This window comes from Gossypium hirsutum, chromosome A03 (genome assembly GCF_007990345.1).
Source record: "Gossypium hirsutum isolate 1008001.06 chromosome A03, Gossypium_hirsutum_v2.1, whole genome shotgun sequence".
NCBI lineage: Eukaryota > Viridiplantae > Streptophyta > Magnoliopsida > Malvales > Malvaceae > Gossypium > Gossypium hirsutum.
In genome coordinates this window covers 69,379,127-69,400,617 of record NC_053426.1, presented here as the reverse complement: position 1 = coordinate 69,400,617, position 21,491 = coordinate 69,379,127, and the positions used below count along the sequence as shown (strand labels likewise).

General features: G+C 36.4%; 1 non-coding gene across 1 annotated transcript; it reads left to right on the top strand.

Annotated features, from left to right (window-relative positions):
* The first annotated feature begins 20,563 nt into the window (after positions 1 to 20,563).
* LOC121227768 (small nucleolar RNA R71) lies at positions 20,564 to 20,670 on the top strand. The gene has a single exon (XR_005925291.1). It is a non-coding gene; the product is annotated as a small nucleolar RNA R71 (small nucleolar RNA).
* The last annotated feature ends 821 nt before the right edge of the window (positions 20,671 to 21,491 follow it).

Sequence of the window (21,491 nt, the reverse complement as noted above, 5' to 3'; positions counted from 1 at the left end):
TAACTTGAATGCTATGATTTTTTGAAATATGAATTATATTTATGTGAATATTATAAATGTATGAAATGATTACATGTTGGAAATGTTGGAAAAAGGGTAAAGTTCGTTTGAATATTGAATTTCGATGGATAAATGTGATTGCCTTATAAAATGAGGTCTTACATTTCTTGTTGACGGGATTTAGCTCGGATGAGTGATCCTATTAATCTCATTATAGAAAGGATTTAGCCTGGACGGGTAATCTTGATATAATCCCTCTCGAGCATATGTTACAATTAGGATTTAACCTGGACTGGTAAGCCTAATTGGGCTCTTCCGAGCATACGTTACATAAAGGATTTAGCCTGGACTAGTAATCCTGTAATATGATATATGGCTCAAGAGTTTATTATTTGATTAAGTTCCCTAATGGGTACCTCTGAATAAGAATTGATGGGTTATTGAATTGTACACCTCGAGTGTACCACTTGGGTATCCATCGGAATTTCAATGATTCAACGGACACGACTCTTAACATGGTATGAGAGTTTTGAGATGAAATGATAATGACTTGAAAGAATATTGCATGATGAGCTCATCTATGTTTACTTGATTTTTATGAAGATTTTGGCGACTAACATGTTTGATTGAATGCACACGTTTAGGCAATTTTTCTAATGGATGGAAAACATGAAACAGGATTGATAAGTTTAGTTTCCATTATACGAACTTACTAAGCATGTAATACTTACTCCATTTTATTTTCCCCTGTTTTATAGTGCTCAGAAGCTTATGAAGGTTGGAGATCATTGAAGCATCATCACACTATCAACTAGCTTATTTTGGGTATACATAGAAAAATTATTTTGGTATAATGGCATGTATAGGACAACTTGACCATTAGTAGCTTGATAATAATGTTTGTAATCTAGCCATTGGAATGGCTAGTAATGGTTGTTTTGATATACTTGTAATGTCATGCTATGGTAGCTAAATATATGTTAACTAGCTTATTTTGGTATAATGGTTATTTTGATATACTTGTAATGTAGTGGCAGATGCATTGAGCCGAAAATCCTTGTTTGTCTTACAGTCATTGAACTCAGTTGTCTTTATCTAATGATGGTTCACTCATAGCTGAGTTGAAAGTTAGACTGACGTTTGTGCAATAGATCTCTGAAGCTCAAAAAAATAATAGTATGTTGCAAGCAAAACGGAAACAAAGTGACTCGACTTCTGACTCTGAATTTTAGATCAGGACCGATGGTTGTTTATTATTCAGAGGCAGAGTATGCATTCCAAAAAGTTCAGAACTAGTACAGAAGATTTTGAATAAAGCTCATAATGGTAACATGACTATCCATCCTGGTAGTAATATGTATAGTGACTTGAAAAGGATGTACTGGTGGCCGGGAATGAAACAGGATATTTCAGAATTTATATCGAAGTGTTTGATATGTCAGCAAGTGAAGGCTGAACACCAAGTACCTTCAGGATTATTGCAGCCAGTTACAATATTGGAATGGAAATGGGAAAGAGTTACTATGGACTTTGTAATGGGATTACCTCTATCACCGAAAAAGAAAGATGTTGTCTAGGTAATTTTTGATCATTTAACGAAGATCCCGGTACGTATGGATTTTTCATTAGATAGATTGGTTGAACTATATGTCTCTAAGATTGTAAGGCTACAAGAGTGCCAATCTCCATTATCTCAGATAGAGACCCTTAGTTTACATCTCAATTTTGGAGTAAGTTACATAAAGCTATGGGCACTCGTTTACACTTCAGTATTGCGTTCCATCCTCAAACAAATGACCAATCTGAATGTGTGATACAGATTCTAAAGGACATGCTTCAATGTTGTGTACTTGAATTTAGAGGTAACTGCGAAAAGTACTTGCCTTTGATTGAATTTGCTTACAATAACAGTTATCAATCCAGTATTAAAATGGCACCGTATGAGGCTCTATATGGTCGAAAGTGTAGAATTCCATTGTATTGGACAGAGTTAAGTGAGAAAAAGATACATGGAGTTGACTTGATTCGAGAGACCGAAGAAAAGGTGAAGGTAATTCGAGACAGTTTGAAAGCAGCATCTAATTGTCAAAAGTCCTACGTTGATTTGAAACGAAAAGAAATAGAATTTCAAGCTGGTGACAAAGTATTCCTGAAAGTGTCACCTTGGAAGAAAGTTATCTGATTTGGGCGCAAAGGAAAACTAAGTCCACGGTTCATCGGGCTATATGATATTATTGAAAGAATCGGGCCTGTTGTATATCAGTTAGCGTTACATCCGGAGCTTGATAAAATTCATAATGTGTTTCATGTGTCCATGCTACACGATATCGACCGGATCCTTTACACGTTATTACTCCAATAGAAGTTGAGATTCAGCCTGATATGACTTACAATGAGGAACCGATTAAAATACTAGAATATGATATGAAAGAGCTAAGAAACAAAAAGATGGCTTTGGTAAAATTCCTCTAGAAATGACATGGAATAGAGGAAGCTACTTGGGAGCCTGAGGATACCATGAGGAAGCAATACCCTAACCTCTTCACAGGTAAGAATTTTTTAGGACGAAAATTCTAAGGGGGAGAGTTGTAACAGCCCATTTTCGGTGAGATCGAAACAATGGTTTCGAGACCACAAATCTGAGCCAAAAATTTAAAATTTTATTTTATTTTATTTTATGGTTGACATCAGGATAAGAAGGTCACATGAAAATTTCGATGCGAAAATTTTATCGATTGTGTGGTTAATTAGGTAAAGGACTAAATTGCATAAAATGCAAAAATTTTGTTCTAGTAGCTATTGGTATCAAATAGTTATGGAATTCAAAACTTAAGTCCTTAAATGGTAATTAGACCATTGAAGGGTAGTTAGTAGATATTTTAATGACTCATCCATGGAAAAATTAGAAATAGCTAGGGACTAAATTGGAAATCACTAAAACTAAAAACATGACAAATAATTAAAAATTAAATAAAGACAAGTGTATGGTAATGATTTGGTACAAATGTATTAATAAAAAATACATACATTTGTAATATATGTATTTGATATTAAATAGATATTTATTATTTAGTGAAAGATATTTATTAAATAAATAATTATATTATAATATATTTATATGATAAATAAATGTAAAATGACAAGTGTATGGTGGGGATGAAATACAAATGTAATAATATATGTGTGCCCAAGTGTAAAATAAATATTTGATATTAAGCAAATATTTAATAAAGTCATTATTATTGTTGTTGTTATTATATTATATATATATAAAGTAAAACGAAAGAAAAAGAAAAGAAGAAGTAGAGAATGAGACGAAACAGGGAAAAGAAAGGAAGGAATGAAAAATAGAAGGAAAATTGGGGTTTTTGAAGCCTTAAGCTTTACTAGGTAAGTCAATTTGATCCCCTTTCTTGCAATTTTGATGTTTATGGATTTCTAGAGAAGAGTACTACATGAATTATATCAAAAGTTAGGAAGTTAATGAATTTTTATATGTTGATTAAGTTGAACAAAAAGATGAATTAAGGGCTAAATTGTTAGAAATTCAAGTTAGAAATGAAATAAGGATTGAATTGTAAAGTGATTCATAAGTTTTATGCTTTAAGGACTAAATTGAATGAATTTTGAAATTATAGTTTTATGATGAAAAATAGATAATTATGTCTAAGTTTGGTTAAAAATTGAGTAGAAATAAAGTATGAATTAAGATAGAAAAGTAAGTGAATTTAGTTAGGATTAAATTGAAATTAAAGTATAAAATCAACATTCTGCATTAAGACTGTTTAGGACAACAACAGTATTTTAAGTTTGAAAAATCACCAAAAATTGTATAAATTGAATTAGAGGAAGAATAAAATATGAAATTAAATCTTATTGAGTCTAATTTCTTATAGAAAAAACGGTTTGAGCAATTGAGTTGTAAATTATGAGATATACTGAGTTTTGTGAGACAAGGTCAGAATGAATTTAGGTTCCCCTGTTCTGACTTTGGAAAATCTCAACAAATTGAAGAAAAATAACTAGAGGCTTAAAGTTATATTTTTAGAATCCATAATGAGTCTATTTTAAGGAGAAATCAACAGGAATGTTATCTGTGTAACACACCTAACCCGGTCCAGACGTTATGGCCGAATCCGACATGCCACCTAGAAGCGTTCAAAACATTTCATGTTGTTGTTCTAGAAAAACTTACTTAGTGTTTTAAAAGATAATTTCATTGCAGGTTAAAGTGAATGGAAGCTGTACACCAGGTAGGAAACCGGGAAAGAGGAGGTGAGTCCATCGGACTGCTTAAGTACCAAGCTCCCCTTGGATCCAATCCTAGACATGCACACCGCCATTGCCACACCTTAACGTCATGTATGTTTCCAGGAAACCAATTTGATTAAGTCCTTTTTAGGAAAGAGTGATTAATTTTGGAAAATATTTTCATTTCGGAAGCTTTGCTTGTTGTCGTGTTATTTGGAAATCAATTACTATTTTTTGAAAACATGCGCTAAAGCTATCCAATTCCAACAGTTAAATATAAGTATTACCTATCTTGACAAAACATATTAAAACCATAAAAAAATAATTAAGCGGCCTTATTACATTTAAAAAAAAAACCAAAACCTTAACGTAAATAAAAGGATGTCCAGTTCACCAGGAGAAAATCAACTTGCAGAACGTGTGGCCACTCCGAATCCCTCACAGCTCCAAGCCTACTATGGTTGGGGATTACCTGCGTGAATGAAAATAAAAGGGTAAGCTTGGGGAAACTCAATGTGTAAATTAACCCAACCATAGCCTATATCGGCTCAAACCACAGAAACAGAATAAGTTGGCCTTAGCCCAGAACAGAAGTCAGAATAGAGCCCTAGGCCCATAACAGAACAGAACAGATAACACATGTTTATGCAAAACCCAACCCATATCCAACCACATGCACCCCCATACCAACCTTTCACCATGTGGGGAGACTACTCGACCCACCCAACTGCTACACGCCACAAAAATATGTAGCATGGCTGCCAGAATAGATAATGTGACAGAGTCACCAGATACAGATAATCGTGGCAAAACCACCAGAACAGATGTATGTGGCAGAGCCACCAGATCAGATAATTGTGGCATAGCCACCAGGACGCTTCCTCCATAATATAACCCATGTCCCCATGCAACAGATATACAATCATGGCACACATCATACAGAATTAAATCATCATGATTTTCAGTCAACAGTAACCCTAGGGGTAAAATGGTAATTTTTCACCTAGGGGTATCTCAGTAATTTCCATACATGGGGGTATTCAAGTAAGTTCACTATTCTTAAGGTTTTCATGCATAACATAGCCATTTACGTACGACTAGAAACACTTACCACGTTTTCTTACCGAATTGGGCCTGTTGGCCTACTATCCCGATTTTGGCCTATTAAGCCCCAAAACATCAAAATGCACAGAATCGTGCACTCTACAGTCTTATCCCTTTAATCTACCATATACATCAAACTATTAATCTCACGAGCATTTGCACACTCGCATGTTCTCAAAATGCCGGCTTTCTGCATTTCGGTTTTTCAGCTTTTGCTGATCTAGTCTATAAGAGGGTGTCAGTTACACACCTGTTTGCGATGATATGCTGATGAGATCCACACACAAACTTCCTACAATTGGATTACTAACCCGTTAATCTAACTATCGAAAATGAACTACGTATTAACCCCTTACCATATTCGGCCAACCATGCTTAAAACCCTATTGCTCTTACCTTCTTGTCGAAATATGGATTAGATCCAAGGATCCAACTGAATAGTCTTCAAGTCCTTCGCTGCACGCTCCCTTGTCCACGCTAATGCTTACACATTCAAAGAAAAAAAAGGCATAATGCCCTTAGTCCAAACGTTAGACATCCCCTTAAGGGTTTCGGCTTTTTTTCTTAAAACATGTATGATTAACGAAAATTATTTCAACAACTTACCTATCGTTGTTCGGCTTAAAAGAGTGCACCTATCCATGATCCTAACCCCGATCTACCGTACTCGTGAGAAGAAACAGATTCCAACAACCCAAGTTTCGGCTTCCTCCACCACAGGTTTATAGATTTTGATTTTTATAAGTAAGTAAGAGAAGAGAAGTTTGACTACCACAAGATTTAGCTCTTGGAGAATGTGGGAGATGGTAACAATAATGGATGCGACAGAGAAGGAAGGGTATGAGTTCGATTATGAGGAAAAGAGAAGATAGAAGAAGGAGAAGGATGAGAAAAGAGGTAGTATTCGGCTATGGAGAAAACGGCACAGTGAGGGGTTTCTAGGTTCGGCTAAAAGAAAAAGAAAAGATGAACAGAAGAATAGATGAGCAGAGAATTCGATTTTGTGGTTGTGAAGTCGGCACAGGGGTAGTCTTCAGTTTTTAGCAAAAATAAAAGGGAAGAGAAGAGAAATCTAATCTTCGGTAGAACAAACTAAATAACCTAGTCCCGAAGTACAAAAGAATTCGGCAGCCCTAGACCAAATGCCAAAATTCCCAACATAAGGTGCCCTAGCCGAATGTGCACTTGCAGAGTCCCCTATACAGCCAACTCCTACTTCATACTCAGATTCCTTGATTTTCTCCCCTTATCAGCTCCTAAATCCTCTCCCTTATCCCTTCCTTACTCAATCACTTGAGCAACTCAAACTCCTCCTGACAGTCTTTTACTTGAGTTCCATTACTTACCCTTTCCAAACATAAAAATAATTCCCTTAATATGCTCCCATTGTGACTTTAACCTTGGTTCTCCCTAGCATCCACACGCCACTTTTATAGCCTTTCCAGTGGCGTCACATGCCACTTTGCCACCTGCTTCTTTGTGTTTTATTTTACCCAATTAATACTTAAAAACCCAGTTACCCAGAACCCCTTTTTCTTTCGGAACTAAAATTAACTAAAATTACCGAGTTTTAACTTAAGCTTGGTCCTTCTAGAGGCCCACTAACATAATTAAACCTACGCCAAACAAACAGAACATCAAAATTTTAAATCTTTGCCAACATACACAGAATTCCCAAAAATTAGGGCGTTACAATCTGAGTTCTGTACTGTGAGATAATTATTTTTTAGTGAAGAAGGGTCGAAACTGTCAGACAGCAGAATAGAGGTGAATTTAAAGAATAAACTATACCTAATGGCTAAACGAAAAATTCTGAAAATTTTATGGTAAGAAGATATATGAGTCTAGTTTCAAGGAAAATTAACGGATCTTAATTTGGAGTTCCATAGCTCAAGTTATAAATAATTTAGTGACTATGACACAGATAGACAACTTGAATATTCATAAAAGTAAATAATAAAAAATATAGATAATGTTACTTACAAGTGTGTTATATGTATTAAGGATGTGGAATGGAGAGGAGGAGGAGGAAAACATATATGAATATTCATTTAGGTGGCTAATTTGCTTATTTTAGGCTCAGGAACTAAATTGAATAAAAGTAAAACTTTATGGGCAATTTTGTAAAAATTTCAAAAATGACCAAATTGCATGAAATGGATTAATTTTATTATTTTAATTACAAAATTGAATGAAATTATTAATTTAGTTCAAGATAGGGGGAAAACATGTGTTAGGGATTAAATTGAAAAGTGTTGAAATTATGAAAAATTCTAATATTTTATAGAATTCATGGATTGTTATCAATATGTATGAGAATAATATCTAGAAATAAGGATTAAATTACAAGAATTTTATTTTCCTGACCCTAAGGATGAAATCGTCATTAATTAAAAGCTTAGAGGCAAAATGGATATTTTTCCTAAAGCATTAATTAAATGCGTTAGAATATGAATTGAATGAAAATGATGATCAAATTTATTTATAAAGATTCGGATGACTTAAATATGAGACTTGATCGTGAAAAAGAAAAGATATCGGATTAATGAAATTATAAACTCAAACAAGCAATGAGGTAAGTTTGTGTAACTTGAATTGTATTTTAAATACTTGAAATATGTAGTTATGTGATAAAAATATGATTTGAATGTTCAATTCATGATAATTGATGAAATATTGCTAATACTCGATATATTTTGAAAATAAAGCCCTGTTGAATGAAAGGAAAATTCGATCGATCTCTGAAAAGGAATTGACGGTAAAAAGGATCTAGCCCGGACGAGTGATCCTATTATGACATAGCCCTCCCGAAGAATACGTGTAAAATGGATTTAGCCCGGACGGGTAATCCGAATTAGGGTCTGAATTTAGCCTGGACTGGTAATTTAGATACAAGCTCATTAGAGTAATTGTCGTTGCAGGGGATTCAGCCTGGACTGGTAATCCCACTGTAAGGATGAGGTTCGCGGGAGTGTGCTCTTTGATATGAAATGGTAAGACCATGGTTGAAAGATACCATGGAAACCTGATATGAAATGTGTAAGACCATGGTTGAAAGATACCATGGCAACGTGATATGAAAAGAATAAGACCATGGTTGAAAGATACCATGGCAACCTGATATGAAATGTGTAAAACCATGGTTGAAAGATACCATGGCAACGTGACATGAAAAGAATAAGACCATGGTTGAAAGATACCATGACAACCTGATATGAAATGTGTAAGACCATGGTTGAAAGATACCATGGCAACGTGACATGAAAAGAATAAGACCATGGTTGAAAGATACCATGGCAACATGACAAAAAATGAGTAAGACCATAGTTGAAAGACACTATGGCATCATGTCAAAGATAAATAAGACCGTGGACGGGAGACGCTATGACATCTATTAAACAATTGATATTCAGGTAATACGTATTAGATGACGAATGGTTATATGAAATAGTTGTGTCAAATGTTTACAAGAACTGGTCATATGGAAATATATGTACAAAATAGTTATATGAAATAATTATGAAGATCGATAAACAAAATAAGTATAAGTACATGGAATTTAATTTATGTTAAGTCTGATATAAACTATTACCGGAATAAATATACATAAAATATATGGAAATGATGGAGCATGAAATATTGATATAATGAAATGAATGATATATGCTTATGAAGAAATGGTAAGAGCATGATATGTTTCATGAAATGTACATATATGATTATCTTTGATATGTTGATGCAAGGAAATTATGTAAGTTGAGACTATTATTAAACTCAAGTGCGATATGTAGAGAAAATAAGTATATCAATGTTGAATTTAGATGAAATGTGTGCAAGTATACTAACAATGATGTTGTTTGACGCTTAGACAAGTGTCAAACTATTGATTGAACGGTAAGATGTTTAATTATAAGGAGCATTGAAATAGTAAGTACTTAGATGAAAATAAAATTTAAGATTTTGCAAAATTTTTTTAATCCCGATTTAATTCCAATTGGTTTCTAATGTATGTTTGGGGCTTCAAGGGCCCAATAGAGAGACGTTATGATTATTTCCAAAATATGAATAATAAATGACTCAGAATTATCTGAAAATGTTCAGTAAACTCCGGTAATACCTCGTACCCTATTCCAGCAATGGATACGGGTAGGGGATGTTACATTTGTGGTATCAGAATTATCATCTTTTCTATTCATCTTCATCCCTAAAATTTCTATGGAAGCCCTAGGAGAGAGGATGAAAACATTTCAAAATCAATAAGGTATGAAATCAAGTCCCGTTTTTAATGATCTTTATATTTTTTGGAATCAGGATAACCTAATCTCTTTATTTAAGGGATTAATTTGAAAAGTTATCAAGGTATAAAATTTAGGTCATGGATGAATATGCTGAAAATTAGAAATTTATAGTAGAAAATGAAAGTTTGTTCATAGATAAATAACTTTTACAAAGTAATTTTTTATGAAAACTTGATTTAGGGACTTAAATGAAAAAGTGGTAAAATCTATGGAAATTTTTGAAATTTGTGAAATGTATGTGCTGTAAATGTAGTAAATGAATTTTGGCTAGGCCTGGAAAGAGGGTTAAATTTCATGAATTTCATTTTCCGAGCCTGGGACAAAAATAGAATTTTTTAAAAAAGAATAGGGTAAAAATGGTAACTTTGCCTAGGACGTAATAGAATGCAAATGTGATTGAAATGTGATAGATTAATAGTTAAATTTATCCATATAGATCCAAAAAGACCAACCGTAGAACTAGATCGAGGAAAGCAAAAGGTTTCGGATTAGTAGAAACTCAAAAACAAACCATTTTCAAGGTAAGTTCATGTAACTTGAAAATGTATGTTAATATGTTTCAATTGATTTGTATGATTTTGCTGTTTGTATGAGATGATATATATACATATTGATATATTTTTAATTTGTGTAATATGGAAAAATTATCAAGTCCTGATCGAATGTTGAATTTTGATAGGTCGAAAATAATAGTACATATGTTGCAGATAGAATTTATCCCAGACGGGTAATTCTAATGTAAGCCCTCTTAAGTTAGGTTATAAATTGGATTTAGCCCAGACGGGTAATCCATATTAAGCTCTTTAGAGCATATGCTACGGATAGGATTTAGCCTAGACTGGTAATCCTACAGTAAAATGTATGTCTCAAGGGTGTGCCTTTTTATTATGTACCCCAATGGGTACTTTTGCACATGTTTATATTACCGGAACATCCATTGAGATTTCAATAGTTCGACAGAAAAGACACTTGAAGAAGTGGAAATGTGAAATTAATGGAAGCTTGTAATGTGATGAGCTCATCTATGTTTATTTGATATTCATATGAAATTATGTGACTAACTTATTTGAATAAGTGCATGCTGTTAGGTAACTTACCCAAAATTGATGCAATATGTATGTATGTGTGCTTGTGTTAATAAATAGGACGAGTAAGTTTATTTTCTATTACTCAAACTTATTAAGCATAAAATTCTTACTCCATTTATTTTTCCCTATTTTATAGTGCTCAAAGCTCGCAAAGGTTGGAAGTCGATCGGAGCAGTCATCACACTATCCACTATCTCATTTTGGTATAACTAGAAATCTCATTTTGGTATATAAGCTAAATTGGCCAATGATGGCTTGTAATGGTTGTTTTATAACTTGGCCATTGGAGTGGCCAGTGATGGTCTAAGTTTGGCTATTTTGAAGTGATGTTTTGATAATTATATAAGTGTTTATTATGTGTTGGTTCGATGAGATTGCGTTAGCATATGAGTTTATGACATGACTAAGTTATATCTAATGGTGCATGAGATAATACTATATGATTGATGTCAAATTTCTTGTGACTATGATGTTGGATTGGTGGATGTATGTTTGTGTGTTTTAGTATAGGAAAATGGTAAATTTGGGTGACAAATGAGACTAGGAAATGGCCTCATTTTGTCTACATGGACAGACACACAGGCGTGTGTGTCACTTAGCCTGTCCCATGGGCGTGTTGTTCGGCCGTGTGTCCCCTCTATCTTAAAAATGCAAAATAGAATGCTCAGAAATGGGCACATGGGAAGAGACACAAGCGTGTGTCTCAGCCCTGTGGTTAACACGACCTTGGACACGAACGTGTTACATGGCCGTGTGAAACCTGCACCTAATTCGAATTAAATTAATTATCCACAATGCGTAGCATACAGGTGTGTGACTTGGCCGTGTGATATCAATTTGTTCATGAGTTACAAGTCAGAGAGTTACAGTGTAACACCTTGTACCCGTAACCCAGCCGAGGCGGAGTACAAGGCATTACCTAACGTTATCCCATGTACACAAACAATCTCGAGTCACCCAGACACGGTCCAATTTAAAACTTTTTCAATTTCTACTTTAATCTTCTTATTATGGGCCTACGGACCCAATTCGACCATTGGAAACTAACCGGGACTATACCGGGTCCTTAAACCAACTATGAAAATTTTGTCCTTAAAATAGGGCACACGCCTGTGTGGAAGGGCAACACGCCCGTGTGACCAACTCAACATGGTTGTGTTGATGGCCCCTGTGACTCACACGGCCTACTCACCTAGGGACACGCCCTTGTCCTTTACCTGTGTGAAATTAATTTCTAATTCACACCAACTGGTGTTTTCACATAGCCAGACACACACTCGTTGTAACACCCTAAAAATCCCAAAACAAAAATCCCGAAATCTCGAATTCCTGAAATTTTGAATTTTCTTTATTTTCGATTTTGATAAAAATTGTGTTTAATATTCTTATCCAAGCGATAATTTTAGTAGGTCTTAAGGGGTAGAAGAAATTATAATTTAATTATTAAAAGAATCAGGGCTGACAAGTAAGTGGGCTTTTGAATAAATGAAGAAGCAATTGGACACAAAAAGAGCCTGTGGTGGAGTGGCTAAGTGACTCCACATAAAGAGTAGTGAGGTGGCGTTAATAGCTAGCAAGGGGGTCCAAGGTTCGAATCCTAGCTTAGTATTTTTAGAGTTTAATTTTGCCCTTCTAGAAGGATGGAAGTGGCGTGAAGATGGACTCCAAGGGGAGTGCTCAGAAGAGAAAATTAAAGAAAGGATCAAGGGGTTATCAGGGAGAAAAATGAGGAGATAAGAAGTAAGGAGTAAGTGGAGCCGAATTGCTAACTTGGGCTTGAAGAATTCAGCTATAGGGCTATAAATAGGTGCCAAATGGGAGGGCTGAAAAGCTAATGATGAATTTCCCTTCACTTTGTGCCATAAACCCTTTTCTCGAATAAGCCGAAAACCTTTTTTTTTCTTTTCTTTCTTTGTGTCGAATTCTTATCCCTCCTCTACTCAATATTTTCTTTGCTTTAGTCGATTCTTCTTCCTCTCTTCATTGGTGCTTAGTAATTAATTGTTTCCATTCAAATCTCTAAGAGCCGAATACCCTTGGTGCTACCACTACTCTTTCCACCCAGTCGGTTCTAGTGTAAGTGTTCGCTCTCCCAATCGGTTTTTGATAAGTATCGAGTATTCGGTCCCTCACTTCTTTCTAATCGACTTTGGTAGGGAATTAGTGTCAGATCTCGATTTTGGATTCCTGCCGATTTGTTCTTCAGATCTGAGAAATACACGTGTTTAGTGATCAAAGTAAAAGCTAGTAGAGGCTTGGCGTTCAGGTAAGGTTAAGGTGAGATTCTGGATTTTGGTACAATAATCGATAAGCACGTGTGATTAATCTTTGATTGATATCAATTGTAGGTTTGGGCTAAGGAGATCGCATCATGCTTGCTTACTAGGTGTGTACATACACTACACACACATTATGTATCGGAAAAAGTCGAAATGTTGAAATGTCGAAAAGCTGAAAGTTTGGCTACGGTAGTTGATCGCGTGATTTCGTGATAGGTTTTAAATATTTATAATTAATCGTTCTTGAACTAACTATTATCGCGATGTAGGCAAGTGTACCTATCGAATAGTAGTATAGTTTTAGCAAGACCAGATTGTCGAACCTAAAGGAACTAAAAGTACTAGTAATGACTGTCTTTTTATTATCTAGCCTAAGAATAACGAGGTTGTTATTTTAACTAACTAATTATGTAAACTAAGAACACACAGAGAAAAGAATTGGGGAATTGCTTTTGGGAAAAATCGATTGACTTAAGACAATACCTAAGGAAAAATCCACCTAGACTTTACTTGTAATTCTGGCTCCGAATCGGACGATTTATTCATTCAACTTGTTTCGTAGAGATCCCTAAGTTATGTTATTATCCCTATTCAATACTAATAACATCTAATCCCTAGATTGAATAACCGAGACTTTTTCTCTAATTAACACTCTAGGGTTGTATTAACTCGATCTATGGATCCCCTTATTAGGTTTCACCCTAATCCAGCAAAATCTTGTCACCCTATTTCTAGGCGCGCAATCAACTTCGCTTAATTATGACCAATGTACTCTTAGACAGGGTCTATTCCTCCTCTGAATAAGAGCATGTCTTGATTCAGTATCCTGAGATATCAAAACAAGAATTAAGAACAAGTTAAATATTTATCATATGATTCATAAAATAATAACAAGATTCGTCTTAGGTTTCATTCCCCTTAGGTATTTAGGGGTTTTAGTTCATAACTAAATAAGAAAACATCTCAAAAGAATAAAGAATACAAAACATAAAGAAAACCCAAAACTCCTGAAGGGAAATTGAGGAGAGATCTTCAGTCTTGATGATGAATCTGGCTTCCGAGGTGGATCAATCGACTTCCTTGGAGTAATTCCTTACTCCTCCTTCACTGTCTCTCTTTTCTTCCTCCTCTAGGGTGTATTTATAGGCTTTGGAATGCCTATGAGCCCTCAAAAGTGGCCTTTTTCGAATTGGACTCAACTTGGGCTCAGCAGGGACACGCCTGTGTGACACTCCCGTGTGTGATTACTTTAGGCCATGTTCAAGCCTATTAGAATGGCATGGGTGTGTGCTATACCCGTGTGTGTCATGCTTTGATTCTGCTATATTGACACGATGTCGTCTGCCCGTGTGAAGAGGTCCAAGCCATGTTGATTTCGTACTTTGGCCCATTTTCTCTATTTTTGGCCCGTTTCTCATTCCTTTCACTCTCATATGCTCTCCTAAGTATAAAACATGAAATTAAAGCATTAGGAGCATCGAATTCACCAATTCTAATGAGAAATCATCCATAAAATGCATTAAATATGGGGTAAAAATATGTATAATTTATGGTTTAGCAAAATTCTCAACTCATAATCAAAATAAATTCTTCTCAACTTATAATTTCTATCGATAATAGCTCTAATTAATCCATAAGTAATCATACCTTGAGGATTAACCTAAAAGAACATCAAAGTCTCAAACATTCTGAGTTGAGTATTTAATCATGCAAACATAGGTGTCTCTCCTCATTTAAGTAATTACCATTGATTACAGAGTTTCACACCCTCACTAAAGATTCACTCAAATCACTCGAGGTGTTTAAGGACAAAAAATGAAGCACTCAATAGTCAATAAAGAAAAGTCATTACCATAGGCTTGCATGAAAATCAAATCTCCACCACTATAATTTAAGATGATACATCAATCAAAAGGTCTTTAGAGGGTTGTAGTGAAGCTTGGTTAGGGGGTGTGGTCACAAGCTGAAAGAAAGGGTTAGAATCGAGATTGAATTGAAAATTTTCCTAACTATAAAAAGAGTTAATCTTCACTTGCATACAACAGAGCTTCTCTCAGAATATGAAATTACAGATATGCATACATAATTTTTTTTTATAAGAACAAGTTAAATATTCAAAGACTAACTTATTACAAACAAGACATAACTAAGCAATTTCTTCAACTCAAATCTCGACAAAAATAGGGATCAAATTAATTTAAGGGATTTCAACAATAATGGGTTAAGGGCTAATATTGAGGTTAATACAAGGAATGGCTTGTTAGGCTCAAATGGGTTTACTAAGGGTTAATCATGGAGGTAGGCTTTTCATGGCATAAGTGGGTTAATCCTAAGTGCCTTAATCATTTAGATATATCAAATCAAATGGTGTGGTCTCGACATGCATAATCAAGCAAGTTCTAAAATAACAGTTCAATACTGACGCACTCAAAGCAATAATAAAAGTGAGCATGAAAGAATTACAAGATGCTCAAAAGGCTCAAAAATCTCACAAAAATTATGGCTTTTTGATGTTAAAAACTTGTGAATTCCAATTCAAAGTAATACCTAAACTTTGGGGAAACAGCCTAAGATTTTAAATTCTTAAAAATCAACTTATCATGCTTGATTCTCTAATGTCTTAAACTTTAAACAATCAATGCATAAATCCCTATGTTTTAATTCAAGATATATCAATCAAAATCATAAATCAATTAAAATTTATCCTAAATATGATATAAGAGCTTTTTAAGAGAACTAGGCAGTCATTCAAGAATTTTTCTGATAATGAAATGAATACCTCCCCCCACACTTAAGATGTACATTGCCATCAATGTACAAAGATAGGTATTATAAAATAAAATAAGATAGGGAAAGAAGTGAAACTTTCTGTATGATGGATTCCTCGAACTGGAGTTTTGGAGAGTAATCGGTTTGAGGGTGGAGGAGGATACTCCGGCGGTCGTAGAGGTTCATTAGTCCATAGGTCCTGCACCAAAAGAATATTATATCTAGTGGTAGCTATGGTCGTGGTCGAGCAGGACATGGCAGTCATGGAGAACCTTTCCCGGTGGAGTTTTAGTTCCTATGTGATGATGAGCTTAAAAGCTCTATATAACTGTGATAAAATCAGGAACTTTTTAGGGGATATTAGGAACAATAATTACTTGAAAACAAATAACCGAAATTAATAATTAAAAATAAAATTCTAAAATCTAACAAAAATAAAAAGTAGTTTCAATAAAAATTAAAAACATAAAATAATAGATAAATATTTCTAAACATCTTCATCGCTGGATGGTTCGCGAGGTGGGACTGGCGATGAGATGTGGAGGTGCTGATAAATCTGCTGTAGAGTAGCATCAATGTTGTCAAATCGTTGAAAACACTGTTGCTCGAATCGGGTGAGATGCTCAGAGATGTCAGTATATGAAGCCGCCGCATGAACTGGACGAGAGGGTGGTGGTGGCTGTGTCGGTTGGTCCTCGTGCTGTGGGGGGCATCATCAGCAATGCCCTCGTAGGCCTCCTCCTCAGTAGATTGGGTGAGACAATACTGGGGAGGGTAGGTTCCTTGGCGCCTCTCGATCATCCTCATGCTAAGCATGCTCGAGATGCCTTGTGGAGACATCTGGCCGATGAGGGTGAGGGATGATTCTTGGGCCACGGTGTTGAGGAGCCCGAAGTGTCGCGCTAGCCTAGTCATGTAGGGGCCAATGGAGATGACCCCCTTCTGATGCCGCTCCGTCTGGTGCTGAATCACAAGGGTAATGAAATAGGCAAGGTCGATGACGTGCCCTTGCGACATGCACAATAAGAAGTAGACGTCGTGGGTGTTGACGATGCCAGTGCTCTCTCGCCTCCCTGTAATCATGTGAGCTAAAATAGCGTGTAAGTACCTCAGGGATGGTGGGAGAACTGATGCCTTGGAACGACTAGGATTGTACGAGGCCGTGCTAGGTGCCAAAGTGTGTCAGCACTTCGAGGGAGAGAAATGTATGTGGCGACTGAGAGCATGTAGTTCATTCTCCTCCCTGAACTCCTCCGTATATAGGCCTAGTGCAGCACCAAACTCTAGGACGCTTAGCTGGCGGATTAATCTGCCTAGGCAAAACTGGACCATGTCGGGATCATCGTACCTTGTCATTATGGTCTGGAGATGGAACGTTGAGCAGAGTTCCATAGTGAGCTAGAGGTATGTCGGCTCGATAATCTCGAAGAATAGCTCCCACGGGTCGGTGGTTAAGAGAGCCTGAATCTCGCCAGCCATCTGAACTTATTCTATGGCAGCCGAGTCGATTCAGAAACCCGCAATCAAGGGTCGGGCCCGAAGTATTTGGAAAAGCTCTTCTTGAGGCCCTCGGGGGAACTGCAGGAGAGGGTGACGAATTTCTGCGGTTGGACCCGCGGAAGATGATGCTCCCTTCCTCTTCTTCGAGGCTGGTACGGTGGTTTTCTTTCCTCGTGACGACATTAAAAGCCTGTCATATAAATATAATAATAATATGTAAACATATTCGAAGAGGAAGTAAAAGGCATGAATTAACTATTTCATCCAAGACTACTAATATGAGGCAACCTCAACCACAATAACAATGAGAATGAGAATAGAAATGTAATGGGTGTAAAGTTTTCCTAGTCTCAATTTAACACAGATTGTATGGTAACTAACATAGGAATGTAAATTAAATGACAGACATTGGTATGGTAATAGCATGAAAATAAGCATAGTAATGTCATGGATATAAAGTGTGCAATATAACTTGATTCTATTCGAAATGTATAATAACTAACCTAAGAATGCAAACTAAATGATAAAGAAATGAGCAAAATGAAAAATAGTTCAAAAGTAATGGGGATTATTGTAATAATAAGCATTAGTAATAAGTAAAATAGAAGTGAAAGGAGTAAACAAATGCTAAGGGAGAGAGATTGAGCTTTAAAAATGAATTTGGAGGTGGCGCACGGGAATGGCAGGGGGGCCGTGTAGAGTTGCAGCGGCTAGGGTTAGGGTTTTTGAATGGGGAAGAAAGTGAATAGTGCAGGGTATTTATAGATTTTGCACCACACGGCTAGCGAACACGCCCGTGTTCCCCAATTTCAGCTCGTGTGATTAACGAATTTCAAATTTGGGCGCGTTTGACATTTAGTGCACGCCCGTATTCCTTAGGCGTGTGGGTTCACACAATCGTATCGCACGACCGTGTCTAGCTTCGTTCGCTTCTCCCACGCCCGTGTGTGCGATCCCCACGCCCGTGTCAATTTAACAGGTTCGACCATGGTTCTTCCACATGGACGTGTCACACGCCCGTGTTGTTTTGGCAGGCTTGACCACGGCCATATTGCACGGCCGTGGAGTTTAATCATAGCCCGTGTTGGGGAAATCTTTTTGCCCTACTTTCACACGGCCTTACGTACGCCCGTGTGCTTGGCTGTGTCTCTGTGGAAACACCTGTATTCAAGATTTCTATTAGTAAGTTAGGAGTTAAATACCAAAATTTAAAGAAATTACTATTTTTAATGCTCGGGTTGCCTCTCGAGAAACGCTTATTTATAGTCTAAGCTCGACTTACCTCTCTGTTGAATAATCATGGTGGTTTGAGGAGTTTATTCTCCTCATTCCTATTATCAATCTCATTAAAATAAGGTTTTAACCGGGTGTTGTTTACCTTAAAAGTGTCAAACTTGGGATAACTCACCTCTACCGTACCGAATGGAAAAATACTGAGTACCGTAAGAGGGATTTCCTCATTCAGTGTGGTAGTGACAATGTGGGGATCTGCAGCATCTAATAAGACCTTATCACCAACCTTAAGTTGATTTGCAGAGGTATAGGGCTCGTTTTGGCGTAGTTTCGGTTTGTCGGGTGTTCTTGGTTTGTTCGTCCTCCATTCATCGAGTTCCTCGATTTGTAATCTCCAATCTTCATGAACAGGTTCTCTACTATTGCTTGAGAATGACTCGTGTGCTTCCTTCAGACTCATTTTCTGCAAAGTAGGTGGCACCATATTGTTAGTTTTAGTGGAATGGTTTAGATGATCACCTTCAATTCCTGATATGTTGCTCGAATTGCGAACTTGAAGGGTGATTGTTTCATCTCCCACCCGGAGTGTGAGTTCACCTGTGCCAACATCAATGATGGTTTTAGCAGTTGCTAAAAAGGTCCTTCCTAGGATTAAGGGAGTGTTGCTATCCTCTTCTATGTCTAGAACAATAAAGTCAATAGGAAATATAAATTTATCGATTTTAACTAGCACATCTTCAATAATACCCCTAGGGATTCTTATAGTTTTATCTACTAGTTGAATGCTCATCCTAGTCTATTTGGGTTTCCCGAAACCTAGTTGCTTAAACATTTTGTAAGGCATGACGTTGAAACTAGCCCCCAAATCAGCTAATGCATAATTAACATCTAAACTACCAATTAAGCAAGGAATTATAAAACTCCCTGGGTCTTTTAGTTTGTTGGGTAGTTTATTTTGGAGAATGGCCAAGCAAACTGCGTTAAGCTCCACATGTGACGCCTCATCCAACTTTCGCTTATTTGCTAAAAGCTCCTTTAAAAATTTCATTGCGTTTGGCATCTGCAATAGAGCTTCAATAAACGATAAGTTAATATGAAATTTTTTCAAGAGTTTAAGGAATTTACCAAATTGTTCATCTGAGCGGTCTTTCCTTGTCGCGTTGGGGAATGGCACATGAGGTTTCTATTCGACAGGCACTGGTTTGTTTTTATTATAATCTACCTCACCTTGACCTTTGCTTACCACAGTTTCTTGCCTCGGTTCTGGTTCAGGCTCAATGACTCATTCGTCATCTTGGATATTAATTGTGTTGAGCTGTTCCCTTGGGTTCGGTTCAGTATTACTTGGCAAACTACCTTGTGGTCGTTCGGAGATTAGTTTGGAAAGCTGGCCTATCTGAGTTTCGAGCCCTTGGATTGACGTTTGTTGATTTTTAAATGCTGTCTCACTGTTCTGAAAATGAGTTTCTAACACTGACATGAATTTTGAGAGCATCTCTTCAAGGGTTGGCTTCTTTTCCTATTGGTGGGTGGTTGTTGGTAGCCTGGAGGATGTTGTGGTCTTTGATTTCCTTGACCGCCCCACGAGAAATTGGGGTGGTTCCTCCAACCTGCATTTTAAGTGTTACTATATGGATTGTTTTGAGGTCGAGGATTGTTACCCATGTAATTTAATTGCTCGTTATCCATGTTGTGGGTATAAGGTTGATATTTCGAATTGTTTGTTCCACCTCCACTTGCTTCGCACTGCATTACTGGGTGAACCTGTGAAGAACTAAGAAAACCATCAATCTTTTTATTTAAGAGTTTTACCTGATTAGAGAGCATGGTGACTGAATCGACGTTATAAACGGTGGCTATTTTTGTTGGCTTTGTCCTCATGACTTGCCACTGATAATTATTCAGTGACATCTCCTCTATAAACTCATAGGCATCTTTCGGTGTTTTATTGTTGATGGTTCTGCCAACAGCTGTGTCAACCATTTACCGAGTTGAAGGATTCAGACCATTGTAGAATGTTTGTACTTGGAGCCAAAGCAGTAACCCATGGTGAGGACACCTTCTCAGTAAGTCCTTGTATCTCTCCTATGCATCGTAAAGTGTTTCTAAATCCGTCTACACAAAAGAAGAGATATCATTACGTAATTTAGCCGTTTTAGCCGGTGGAAAGTATTTTAGTAAAAAAATTTCAGTCATTTGCTCCCAAGTAGTAATTGACCCTCGTGGTAACAAGTTCAACCACTGTTTAGCTTTGTTCCTCAATGAAAAAGGGAATAACCGAAGACGAATGGCATCATCAGAAACACCATTAATTTTAAATGTATCGCATAGTTCTAAGAAGTTGGCTAAATGAGCGTTGGGATCCTCATCCTGCAAACCATCAAACTGAACAATTTGTTGTATCATTTGAATAGTGTTAGGTTTTAATTCGAAATTATTTGCAGCTACAGCAGGTCTAACTATGCTAGATTCAGTTTCTATTGAGGAAGGTTTAGCATAATCATACATAGTGTGTGGAGCAGGATTTTGATTAGCCGCAATTGCAGGAGGTAGCTGATTGCCTTGGTTTTCAGCCACCTCTTCATTGGGGGTTGAGTATCACCTTCTTGCTCGTTCTCTGTTTATCTTAAACTGCGCCATATTTCTCTTTGATTTCTGCGAACTGTACGATCGATTTCTTTGTCGAAAAGTAATGGTCCCGACAGGTTTCTTCTAGTCATAAACTATAAAAAAACTACCAAGAGAATGAAAAAGTAAATTAATTAGTAATAATAATAAAAATAAATTAAATTGCAAGAAAAATAAATGGCTAAAGTAATAAAAATTGAGCGTTTCTAATATTTCAGTTCCCCGGCAACGGCGCCAAAAACTTGATCACGTGATTTCGTGATAGGTTTTAAATATTTATAATTACTCGTTCTTGAACTAACTATTATCGAGATGTAGGAAAATGTACCTATCAAACAGTA